General features: G+C 46.7%; 1 long non-coding RNA gene across 3 annotated transcripts; it reads right to left on the bottom strand.

Annotated features, from left to right (window-relative positions):
- Positions 1–590: 590 nt before the first annotated feature.
- Positions 591–11427, bottom strand: Gm30472. 3 transcript variants are annotated; one of them, XR_865656.1, is made up of 3 exons: positions 11313–11427; positions 973–1253; positions 591–627 (listed from the first exon to the last, which is right to left on the bottom strand). It is a non-coding gene; the product is annotated as a predicted gene, 30472 (long non-coding RNA). The 3 variants fall into 3 exon arrangements; XR_373630.2 differs by lacking the exon at positions 591–627 and adding an exon at positions 8869–8943 and having other exon boundaries at positions 629–1253; XR_373629.2 differs by lacking the exon at positions 591–627 and having other exon boundaries at positions 629–1253.
- Positions 11428–12997: the final 1570 nt, after the last annotated feature.

The following is a 12997-nucleotide window of genomic DNA, read 5'->3' as shown; positions in this document are numbered from 1 at the left end:
AATTGTAGAAAATAGGTTTGCATCTGTGGCCAGGAACTAGAGCTAGGTGTACTAAAATCTGGATTTCTCCAAGACTATAGGATTGTTGGGAAGTGTCAGGTTTTGCAAGAGAAACATTTTCAGATTCATGAATGGCAATTTCTAATAAAACAGTTGTGAAATTGTGTCGCTTGACACAACTTAGAGCCATTTGGGAAGAGAGAGCCTCAACTTAGAAGATTCTTCTCTTAGTCGGGGTTTCTATTCCTGCACGAACATCATGACCAAGAATCAAATTGGGGAGGAAAGGGTTTATTCAGCTTACACTTCCACATTGCTGTTCATCACCAAAGGAAGTCAGGACTGGAACTCAAGCAGGTCAGGAAGCAGGAGCTGATGCAGAGGCCATGGAGCGATATTACTCACTGGCTTGCTTCCTCTGGATTGCTCAGCTTGCTCTCTTATAGAACCCAAAACTATCAGGCCAGAGATGGTACTACCCACAATGGGCCTGCCCCCCTTGGTCACCAACTGAGAAAATGCCCCACAGTTGGATCTCATGGAGGCACTTCCCCAAATGTAGCTCCTTTCTCTGTGATAACTCCAGCCTGTGTCATGTTGACACACAAAACCAGCCAGTACAGCCATCTAGAACAGAGACCACAATCAACTTTATCAAATGCTTGACAAAATGTGAAGTGCAGACTAAATGATACACAGCAATGTGGCATGTGACCCCTGCAAGAAAAATACTGGGGACCTGGGATGGACGGTAGAGATAGGAACTTGAGGAAGAAGGTTGAAGAAGGGATTGGAAATGGGATGGTGTTAGGCAACTGACTCTACAGCTTTTCCTAGGGGTAGGTAGGGCAGCGGGACAGGTACTGGAGTGTTGCTGTGCAGGTCGGCCAAAATGGCACAGAGAACTCCTGAGCCCCGGGCCTGCCTCACTCTGCCACAAGTGCACAGACATATTCACACTTCCCGTGGTACCTTTGGCCAAGACAGACCACCAAAGTTCCTCTTCCAGGAATTACAACAGTCAACTGGCTGTCGGATGTATTTGTTACTGGCAAGATGAGGCTGGATGAAGCTCATTTTAGCCTGAAGAGTGCTTTGGAGGATGCTGTCATGGACCAGGCTTCCAGCAGCATCCAGCCTCTCTCCTTCTCTCTGCTGCTTCTGGCCCATCTTCAGGCCTATCACAGGACCCACGTGAGAGTACTCAGGCAACTTCTGGTCTCCAGGGAGGTTTTCTTGCATTTCCATCCATCCTGTGACAATTTTAGAAAGACATACTTATGTGACTGTTTGCTTTTTGTGGGTTTGTCTGTGAGATGCCACTACCTAGAGCACACAGGTGGCCAAGACTTTGCCACAAGGATAGAATGACAAAGCAGTCAAAGAGGTCAGCTGCTCTAGTAGAGGGGAGAGTTAAATGGCTTTTGTCCTTAAGCCACTATTGTTTCAAGACCTGGACTTTTGTGTAGTATGGAAGACCTGTTGGAGAATTGGATTAGCATGTCAGGCATGCCAGCTTATTTCCATAATCCCAGTACTGGTGAGAGATGAATGAGGCTGGACGATTAGAACAAGTTCTCAGGCAGTCTGGGACCCAGAGTTAGGCCCCATCTCAAAACACAAGGCCGAACAGAGCACACTAGCAAGTCCTCTCACACGCTTATCAGTTTGTGCGCAGTTGGCCAGCTGTAGTTCCAGGAAGGCATTCCTTTCTCATCTCCAGGGCACCAGGGCTGGGATGGGGGGAGGGGTGTCTGTTTCTCTTCCTGCCAGCATCCTGAGATCCCGTGGTTTCTCTTCCTTGAAATATATTTGTTCCTCAAATCCCTCCGATGATCTCTGCTAATGGAATGCTCTACGGTGTGTGTCTGTGTGCACTAGTGCATGTGTTCAGTACACATTCCCATCGGTTACTGCTTTGCGTTGAAACTCACTTGTTTCAAATGGTTGTGGCTTATTCAGTCAACTGTATTCAGATCTCCACCCTCCAGCTTCTCTGAATTCCCTTCGGATGAGTATGGGATGTAGACATTCCAGTTTCATTTTAATCCATTGCTGCATGGATCACAAGAGCCAGCCAGGTGAAAGTCCATTCAGTACAAAGACAAAGTAGTCACAATCCAGGGCGGTGCAAGCAGTGGGCACGGGGAGGTGGGGGGCATTGGGCTGAGGACATGATGGAGAGAGAGTCACCAGGCTGGGCAGGTCTGAGAAGGAGTCTCCCGTGCCTTTAACATTTGTCTCTTGCTGTGGAGCCACAGTGGCTTCTTCCTGAGCTGGCCTGGTTTTACAGATGGGTAGGACTGGCATTGTAACACCACTGCCCCTGTCACTCCTTGCATACGGAGATCTCCCATCTCCGCCTCCAACAGGGGTTTGCTGTGGAGACAGCTGAGCTCGCAGCTCCTGGAAGTGCCCAGCAAAGTTCACCTCTGTCCTCCTTTCCTGTTCTCAGAGTGCTTTCAGCCCCATTCCCATTCTTTCCTCTTTTTTTTTTCTTCCAACCTCTGTTTCTATGAAAAGATTAATCTTTATGGTTCAGCTCTCTGAACCAAAGTGCTGATAGAGGGAGAGGCGGCGAGTGGGTGCTTCCCCGCACTGCTTCGGGGTGCTGCGCTCCTGCTTTTTAATCTTGCTGCTGTCAAGCTCCATTAGGAGGTCTGAGCATCAGCCTCCTACCTTTGGGGCCTGGCCTTCCATCAGCCCTGGCTGAAATAAGGGCAGTGCTTGAGATTGGTATAAAAAATGACGGGCCGTGGGTTCCAAAGAGCAGGACTGTAACTCAGTACCTCTCTGGGCTGGTCCCCTCACATGCCACAGGAGACCCTCTGTCCTCCCAGGGTGGTGACAGCCTCTGGTGGAAGCTGTCAGGATGCCATGTGCAGTCAGCCACAGCAGCAGCACACCAGGGCTAAGCAATGGGTTTCCTCTCCTGAGAGCATGGAATGGTGCTGGTAGAAACAAGCCCCCACCTAACGTAAGTGAAGACATCAGCTCGGGCACAAAGGTCAAAGGTGGCAGCTGTCCCTGCTGACTTGGCTTCTTGTCTAGTCCCCTAGGTAGCTTTGCTGAGTCAGAAGTAACACTTTGACTCTTGCCTCAGGACTGGCAATAAGTTTCTCAGAAGGAAGAGGCCTCCTGCATGCCTCCCCTTCTGTGCATTTGGTATAAAGTAGAAACTGGCACCCTACAAGAAGATGAAAGAAATGTTTCTTTGGCTTACATTAGGGCCTTTACTGTCACCTGTGGAAAACATTAAGGGCTCAGCTATGCAAGTTACTATGCTGGATCTAAAGCCAGAAGGGCATATGTGTGTGTGTGTGTATGTACCTGTACATATGTATGTGTATATGAGTGTACAAATGTATATGTGTGCATGTGTATGTCTATGTGTATACATATACATATGTATGTGTGTGCATATAAGCATGTGGGCACATGTGCATATGTATGTGTGTGTATGTATGTGCATATGTGTATGTCTGTATGCTTATATATGTGGTGTGTATTCTTAACGTTCTTGATATTTTTGTATAAAAAAAAGCCCTCCTGAACCAAGGCCTCCTGCACTCGTGTAGCAGATGTGCGGCTTGGTCTTCATGGGAATCCCCCAACAGCTGGAGCAAGGACTTAACCTTGATTCTGCTGCCTGCCTGTGGAACCTGCTCTCCTAACTGGGTCGCCTTGTCTGGCCTCAGTGGGAAAGGATGTACCTAGTCCTGCAGTGACTTGAGGTGCCAGGGTGGGTTGGTTCCCTGGGAGGGACCACCCCCTTCTCAGAGGGAAAGGTATTGGGGGTAGGGGAAGGGGCCGTGTAAGAGGGGGACTGAGAGGAAGGTATGCCGAGATCAGGATGTAAAGTGAAGAAATAAATATTTTTTAAAGCCCCCCTTGTATAAAAATATTTCTCAAGTTATTTTTGTATGACAAAAAAAAAAGAAAGTGATGATTATAACTCAGCAGGTCTTGCTGCTCTGTGTGCATAGCACTAGCTAGGAGATGGTGACACATGGAAGCCAGGAAGGTCAGAAGAAGCCTGGCAGACCTTATCCCACAGCTACTGTTGGAGTAAACATTTCATCTTTCAAACAAGGTCAAATTGAACCTCACAACTGTCTGTCTTTGACAAGCTAGGTATTTACTGTGGAATAGTCATTTTTGTTATTTAATAATTGTGTTTAATTCAGAATTAAAAATGAGTTTGTTAGTAAGAAAGTCACCTGTGGTACATTTGTGTTTTAGTGATACAGATATGACATACTTCTTTTTTTTTTTGAAAGATTTATTTATTTATTTCATGTATGTGAGTACACTGTCACTGTCTTCAGACACACCAGAAGAGGGCGTCAGGTCTTATTATGGTTGGTTGTGAGCCACCATGTGGTTGCTGGGAATTGAACTCAGGACCTCTGGAAGAGCAGTCCATGCTCTTTACCGCTGAGCCATCTCTCCAGCTTCCCATACTTCTTTTTTTAGTGGTTTTCTCATTAGACCAAAGCAAAGGTTTTTTTTCCTACTTTAAAAAGAAAAATGTTCCCAGCATCAGGAAACAAAGTAGGAGAGCTTTTTGCTGTAACAGTTACCTCAAGCATGAAAAGTGAGGCCAGAGCTAAGGAGGTGGCTTACCACATATACACAGGGACTAGAGTTCAGTCCCGAGCATTGTGAGACAATCCAGGCACAGTAGTACATACACATGGTAGCTGTAAACCCAGCTCTGGGAGGTGGAGACCAGAGGATCCCCCAGGCTCACTAGCCAGCCAGCCTGGCCTCCAGTGAGAGATCCTGTTTCCAAAGGAAGCAGACGGCTCCTGAGAGAGGACAGCTGAGTTTGGCTTTAGTGTGGTGTGTGCGATGAATGCATTTTCACATGTAGGGCACATACATGTGTTGTAAGGTGTGTATGTATGCATGTGGAGACCCATGGTCAACATCAGGCATCTTCCTCAGTGACTCCCCATTGTGTATCTTAAGGCAGGGTCTCTCGATGAACCTGGAACATGCCCATTCAGCTAGGCTGCCTATCCAGCCTGACCCTGCGATGCCCTATCTCGGAGGCTGCCATGCCCACCAGCTTGTATGTGTGTCCTGGGAATCCCAAGTCCACAGTCCTCACACTGGCATGGCAAGCATCTTATCAACTGAGCTGCCTCCCTGGCCCTAGGGTTCTGTACAATCAGCAAGACAAATACGTTTTATGTCAGAGTCTTGGAAGAGAGAAGCTCTGCTCTGTGTGGGCAGAGAGAAGGAGCATCGATTTGTGAGGTATATTCATAAAATCGATGGGCGGTGGGAGTAGGAAGTTGGTACTTGAGGGCTGAGGAAGCATCCGGTATGACAGTGAGCTCATTATTTCTGATGAGAAAGCCTTAGAAAGCAACGCTAAACTGATGACAAGGACCGTCCCTAGGTTGAGATGTCACAGGTGTCTAGAGCAACTGGAAGGAACTCTCTATAGGGGCAATCAGACAATTAGGTGAACAAGACATGACCTATAACACAAGTATATGTATGTGATCCATTCTGTTACTGTTGTTTGAGATAGTCTCACCCTGGAACCCAGCCTGTGACAGTATTTTCTATTTAGCTCAGGCTAGCCTTGAACCCAGTGTGATCCTCTTGCCTCGGCCACTCAAGTGCTGAGACTGCAGGGGTGGACCACCATTCCTGGCATGTGGGGGATTTTCAGCTCTAAGTGCCTTGTAGTGAGCTAACAATGCTCTGGACTCAGGCCAACTCAGTGTTGCTCAGATTGCAGTGCTAAGGTCAGGCCCTTCATGATTCTTCTCTCTCCTGCAGTTTGCCAAGTGGTGGAAACAGTCTTTCTCCCTTGTGTCTGTTTGCCTATAAGCTAATACAATACGGTTAGGTTGTATTAGCCAAGGGCAAATATGGCATCTTTGCAGAGGACAGATATGATGTCCTTGGCAACAAAGTGAGACCAGAATGCCCACAAACAGGGTGTCCTAGCTCTCCTCAGATCTTCCTGCATAGTCTTGATGTCCTCACTTCCCGCTCTACTGCCACGTGCAGAATAATTGCGCCGTTCTCGTGGGCACAGAGAAGATCTCAGGCACGTGAAGTAGTTGCTAGAAGGGGATTTTAAGGAGAAATATAAATATGTTCATGACTTGTCTATTTCAGGTGGCTGAAAATAGGCCAAAGGTTAGCTAATTTCATTTCTTTAAATAATTCTCCTTAAATTTACAGTGTTACAGCAGTCACAGGACCCAAGCACACAGCTTGTGAGTCTGAATGTGAGAATGCTCCCTTAATCACTTACGGAATGACCTGGAGTTCTCCTGTGACTTTCTGTCCAAGAACTGATTCATCCTTAAACATCTTCTGCTGCCCTGTGCCAAACGGCAGCTGAAGGTCAGCCGCTGCTCCATATGGAAGCAAGCGCTTTAGAACTCTGGGTGCTGGCTGGAGCTTTATTAACTCTGGAGCCTGACGCTATCTATCCACATAGCGTCACACACATTTTACCCTGTGTGGAAGAACTGGAACTATGGGCTGGAAAAAGCTGTCGAGTGCTCAGAGAACGGGTTGTTGTGGGAGTCTGGAAGATAAGAATGCTGAAGGCAAGCCAGTAAGCAGCCTTCCTCCGTGGTCTCTGCTTCAGTTCCTGCATCCAGGTTCTCCTCTTGGCATCTCCTGAAGATGGACTGTAAGCCAAATAAACTCTTTCCTCCTCAAACGCACAGTCCTCCTTTTGGTCGCAGGGTTTTATCACAGCAACAGGAAGCAAACTAAGACACCCTGTTTGCTGTAACAATTAGCTCAATGATGAATAAATGAGACAGAAGCTAAGGAGATGACTTGTTCAGTAAAATGCTTGCCACACACAGAAAGAGACCTGAGTTCAATCCCTAGCACTGTGAGACAATCCAGGCACAGTAGTACACATTATAGCTATGACTCAGCACTGGGGGGGTGGAGACAGGAGGATCCCCAGGCCACCCCGCCCTACTTAGTGAGCCTCAGGCATCCAGTGAGAGATTCTGTTTCAAAAGGAAGTAGATGGCTCCTGAGAAAAGACAGCTGAGTTCGGGCTTGGTTACCACATACACTACACGAGCACACACACACACACACACACACACACACACACACACACACACACACTTACACACACTCTGCCCCTCTCAAAACACACATTTATACTTTTAAAGCATTAAGGCAAGATTGAAACATGGGGGAAATTAAGGGCACAGGATGGAAAAGAATCTAGCGTGTCTGTCTCCATAACTGAGGTGACAAATGGAAATTACCTACAGAGATAATGTGTGTTTTTCCCCAGAGACATCTCAAACAAGGACATTAAAGACAACAAACAGCCTTTGCTCGCTTGTTTGTTACCTTGGTTTTTACCGCCTTAACACCCCCTCTCATTCCCAAGTCCAAACAACACACATCAGAAAATCCCTCAGGATTCCAGTCACCAACTCTTTCCACTTTTACTACTCTTGAGGGTAAGAGAAATAAACCAGAACAAACCGGTTCATTTGTTTTTGCTTAATTTTTAAACTTCACTTAAAATTTCAGTTTTGCTTAATTGCTGAACAACCTGGTTTTTTATAGGCCCACAAGATTAGCCCAGCGGTAATGGTCTTTAATTCCTGGAGTTTGGGAGGCATGGGCAGGCAAATCTCTGGAATGGAGGCCAGCCTGGTCTACAGAGGGAGTTCCAGGACAGCTATGCAGAGAAATCCTGTCTTGAAAAACCGAAAAAGGAAAGAAAGAAAGGGAGGGAGGGAGAGAGAGGAGGGGAGGGGAGGGGAGGCAGAGAGGAGGCAGAGAGGAGGCAGAGGCGAGGTGAGGCCACGAGACTGTGTATGAAATCACTGAAGGAGCACCTCTCCTTTTCCAAAGCACCCCTCCCTCTCTTGCTCTAATAAAGTCACTATCTTTGCTTTACCCTGGCTCACCCTAGGATGTTCTCCTGAGCATTCACAGTTAAGGGTCCAGCTTTACCTGAGTGGAGGTCCCTAAGGAAGGGACCTCAGGCTGCTGGTGGAGGTGCTGGGCTGTGTCCCCCTACTGCTGCTGACAAGTATTTCACGCTGGTCACGGTTTTCAGAACTGTGTGTCATGTTCGTGTTTAGTGAGTTTAATGAGTAGTGTTTGTACCCTTGAGAGCAGCCATGCGGGTTGTAGATGATTGTCTAATCTTGGTCACCAGCTGGTCTGCTGATAGCAGGTGAGAAAGGAAGAAAGGATATGAACAGAGAACTACCCAGAAATCCCACCTACAGCCCAATGTAAAGGGCACCTGATTAACCACAGGAGCACGAAGCTAATTCAGCTCAGCGGGCCCATGGACCTGGGCAAGTCTTAGAGATCAATAGACGGCAGCTTTTAAAACTATCCACTCTGCTTCACCTACTGGGCTAAGCCCTCCGCATCAGCAGAACCTAAAAGGTATAATTCTTTCCCACTTTCCAGCTGACGAACAAAAGAAAATGCAAAGCTAAAGTTGGGGAGTAGAGGACAGGGTGGGGGTGAGGGTGGGTTTGAGACAGATGGCCTCCTGCCTAAACCACTCAGCTGAGCTCAAAGCTAAGTAAAATTAAACACCATAGGAACGGCAGACCTTCACAGGACCGAGCCACTGCTTGCCTGGTCATGAAATCACTTCTTGCCTTTTACAAGGAGACTCCCAATTCCAAGGCGGGAAAGCAGGGTAGAGGAGGAGAGCGGGTTCTGGAGCCTGAACTCGGATTCCTCTGATAGAGCAGCAAGGGCTCTTAGCCACTGAGCCATCCCGCCAACCTGATTAAGCTTTACAAATTAGTATATGAAACATGTTGGCAAAAAGGCAGGCTAAAACAGCCACCCAATCCACCCTCACCCCACCCCACCTACCAACTAGCCTCCAAACAGGTAGAGATGCCTCAGAGTGTCCAAAGATGGCCTGCAGTTCCTTGTGATGCTACAGCCCTGGGTGGAGATTTAAGACATTAATGACCGTGTGATGCATGAAGTCGTATGTAGAACTACACAGAACAGATATGCAAATAAACCCCAAACCCCAATGCTGACGTAATAAACACCCTATTTATGAAAACCATGGGCTAACCTTTCCCGCTTTGTTCCAGCCTGCTTCCTCCCTTGGAAATATATCATTCCAAAGAAACTGACCCTGCTCCTGTTGTCTGATTAAACCCTTGTTCTGAGACACGAGAGCCTGGGACCCCGCGGGAGATGCACCGTGAATCCCAATACTGTTGACCTCAGCAACTTGGCTCTATCATTTCTAGGATTCTCAGAACAGGATTTCTCTCTACCTCTGTGCTCTGGCATCTATATGTGCTGCCTTTAAAAAAAAAAAACCCACCATTTTATATATAAGTTTGTGTGTGTGTGCTGTGCTTATATGTGCATACATTTGCCTGTGTGCACACATGTATGTGCATGCTATTGGAGAACTGAGGCTGATAACAGGAATCACCATCGGTTGTTATTGTTGTTGTTGTTGTTGTTGTTTTACCTTATTCATTGAGAAAGTGTCTCTCAGTCAAATCCAACCCCTGCCTATAAGTCTTGCTCTCACCAGGCCCTGGAATTAAGATTCTTGTGAGATGTTCCCGGCGATTTAAGGACCAGGGTGCATGCTACTTCTATGAGTGTCTGAGGGTCATAGTGTAGTCAACTTGACTTGGCTTTGAACCAGCTGTGGGCGCTCAAGCCTGAAATCCCAGTACTCAGTTTACTCTAAGGATCTCCTCTTCTGTCTCCGAGGCTAGAATTACAGGCAGGCAGCCACCCCCACCGGACGTTTCCGTGAGGCCCTGGGAACACTGGCTCTTACACTTACACAGCCAGCACCTTAACCCCCCATGTCGAAACAGGTACAACTTCTCTTCATCTATCCCCACACCCCATAAATTCACTCACAGAAAAATCTGTCAGTGTGGTGGTGCACACCTTTAATCCCAGCACTTGGGAGGCAGAGACAGGCAGATTTCTGAGTTTGAGGCCAGCCTGGTCTACAAAGTGAGTTCCAGGACAGCTAGGGCTATACAGAGAAACCCTGTCTCGAAAAACAAAAAGAAAAAACAAAACAAAATAAACAAACAAAAAGATCTGGGAGATTTCTAAAGGACTGCACATCACTTAAGACTTCCATACACATGTGCCCACTGTTTTCCTCTCTCTGTCTTTGTTTCTCCTATCCCAGAAGTAACAAAATCTTCCTTCTGTTTCCCAGAGGACAATTTACTAGGCTGGAGAGATGGCTCAGTGGTTTTAAGAGTACTTGCTGCTCTTCCCAAGGATCTAAGTTCCGTTCCCAGCATCCATGTTGGGCAGCTCACAGCTGCCTATAACTCAGGTCCAGGAGGTCCAGCGCCCTGGCCTCCAAGAGCACTTCCACATATGTGGTGCAAGCATGCTCACTCGAGTGTGCAAGCACACACACAAATACACATATTTTAAAAAGAGAGAGAGGAAATGTTTTATTGAGAGTCAGTGTCCACAAAATTGGGGTACAGCTGTTTCTTCAGGTATAACATGATCATCACCATCACTGACCACTGTTGGTGGGGAGCTACAAAACCCCTTGCCTACAGAATCCCAACCCTGAAACAAGCAGCAAGATACAGTGTTAGTCCTATGGTCCTGGAAATATAGCTTTCTTGGGGGTTCTGAAGTATACAGGAGCTGGAAGGCTGGAAGGTGGGACAAGTACAGCTTTCTGAAGTTGTCACCCTCACTGGGTGACACAGATGCAGGGCGTGTTACCTACACTCCTTTAACTGTGGAAACCAGGCTGTGACCTGCTGTAAATGCCTCCATATTGCATAACCTAGTGGCTCTTAGACTGTGCCCTGCCTGGGGTGCCTGTACCTTACAGGCAATATTTGGCTCCATTTTGAATGCAGTGCAGAGGCAGGGTGACTAGGTGTCACCCAGTGGACACCACACATTAGGCACAGACTGGTAAACAGTCATTCCAAAGTATAATGTTCCCACCTCCAAACTTATCTGAGTAGATGGAGAACAGATGAGCTCCAGGGCATATTAGCTCCATCAGGAAGACCACGCCTGAGAGCTTACAGCATGCACCAGACACCCTAACCAGGACTCCAGAAAGAGAAGCACACTTAGCAAGTCGATGGTGGCCGCCCCACTGACCTGTCATCTAACCATCATGTGTCATCTCATCTGACCATCAGTGCGCATGTCATAGGACTGACAGCAGAGAACTCATTTTCTGCAGGGTTCAGCTCAATTCTGCACTACAGACACAGATTACTCATATAGCGCCCCTCCCCCCGCATCTATCTGCCCATCCATCTGGATCATACCTGTATCTTGTCTCTTTGGCTTCCAGAGTCCTGTACCCAACCGCAGCAGTTCAGCTCAACACTGAGGCCTGGCTCAACCCCATAGTGATGTAATTTCGGAAGCTTCTACAGGCTCTCCCATGGGGTTGGTTAAGAGCTTATCTAAACCATTGCAGCAACTATGTATATCAGAGGTAGCTCTCTGCTCCTGTCTCCAGTGAGGCCTCTTTGAACTCTCAGAGCTCTGCTGTGACCTCTTTAACCCTTTTGTTGCCATTCTATACATGTGCGTATGTGCACTGAATATATAAATATTATGTGATATGTAATGTGTACTCTGAGAGTTGATATTAGTAGTTAAGATAGGAATAAAGGAATTTGCTTGCCAGTGGCCAACTAACAAAGGAAACAGACGACATGGCAAATTTCAGCCAACAAAGTTGATATAGCTTGTAGGTTATTGTTATCCAGTAAAATGAATGATATTGAAGAAAGACAAAGATGGCCTGCCATCCATGGTTCTGGCACAGCATGCTTATGGTAGTGACCCTTGCCCATGCTACTGTAAGGAAGATCAATATACAATATCATTGGCTCACCAGGATACACCTGGATGGGGTTGATCCTTTGTTCTGTCTCTGTTGCCTTATCTGGGATGAATAGAAATGTGTTCAAGTCTTTCCAAGGTAAGTAATTCAGTGCCCTAATTTTAAAGATGTAAGTCTATGCACTTCCTGTTTATTAGCATAACACACAGCATTAGAGCCTGCAATCAAGTATATCGACATTTTTTTTTCAGCAAAATGATTAATATTAACCCCAGGTAAAATAAAGGCTTATGAGGTCTCACTGTGGTTTAATTTTGCTTCCCAATCAATTCAACTCAGGGATTGTACTTGAATAGGGTATCTTTTTAAAACTTTGACTTTCAGAGATTTTCGAAAGTTAAATTGTGGATAAAAGACTGTGAGCCTGCAAAGGAGAAACCGGGGAGTTGGACTTTTTAATCTGGCTCCTCTCTAGAGAAAGGCTTCGTCTTAATCACCAGTTAAAGAGTACTTGACATCTTTACAAAGGAAAAGTTGAATCTGGCTCTGATGTCGTCCCTGCTTGACAGCCAGATGGCAGAGTTGACTAAATGTAAGAAATTAAATTAGCATCCCCCCTCCTTTTTTAATATCTGCCCAAGTGTGTCCAAACTGCTGCAACAGTATCACAGACCGAGGGGCTCACCAACAATAGACACTCCCCTCCTACTCTTCTGTAGGCTATGAACTCCAGGGCAGACTCTAGAAGATTGGGGGGGTGGCGGTGTTTCCTGGATTATAGATACCTTCTTGCAGTGTCTTCACTGGGAAGAGGGGTGAAGAAACCCCCAGGGGACTCCATTATGAAAGCACTAATCATGATAGGGAAGCCCCACCCTCACAAGCTATCACTTCAAAGTCCCTCCACCAAATAGAGCCACCTTGGGGGCTAAGATTTTAACATTTTACTGATGTGCAGGGCATAAGTACTCAATCCATGATGATATTACAGAATGCTTCCTGTCTTAAATAAAAAGTTCTCCCCTCCTAATAGGCTGACAACATAAAACTATCTTGGAACACAGGAAGAAAATATCTCAGTGGCTAAGAGCATTTACCTTCCCAATGTGAGGACCTGAGTTTGGACACGCAGCACCACAAACAAACTCCAGGCAAAGA

This window comes from Mus musculus, chromosome 1, assembly GCF_000001635.26.
Source record: "Mus musculus strain C57BL/6J chromosome 1, GRCm38.p6 C57BL/6J".
Taxonomy (NCBI): Eukaryota; Metazoa; Chordata; class Mammalia; order Rodentia; family Muridae; genus Mus; species Mus musculus.
Note: the sequence above shows the minus strand (reverse complement) of the source record. Positions and strands in the feature narration are given on the sequence as shown.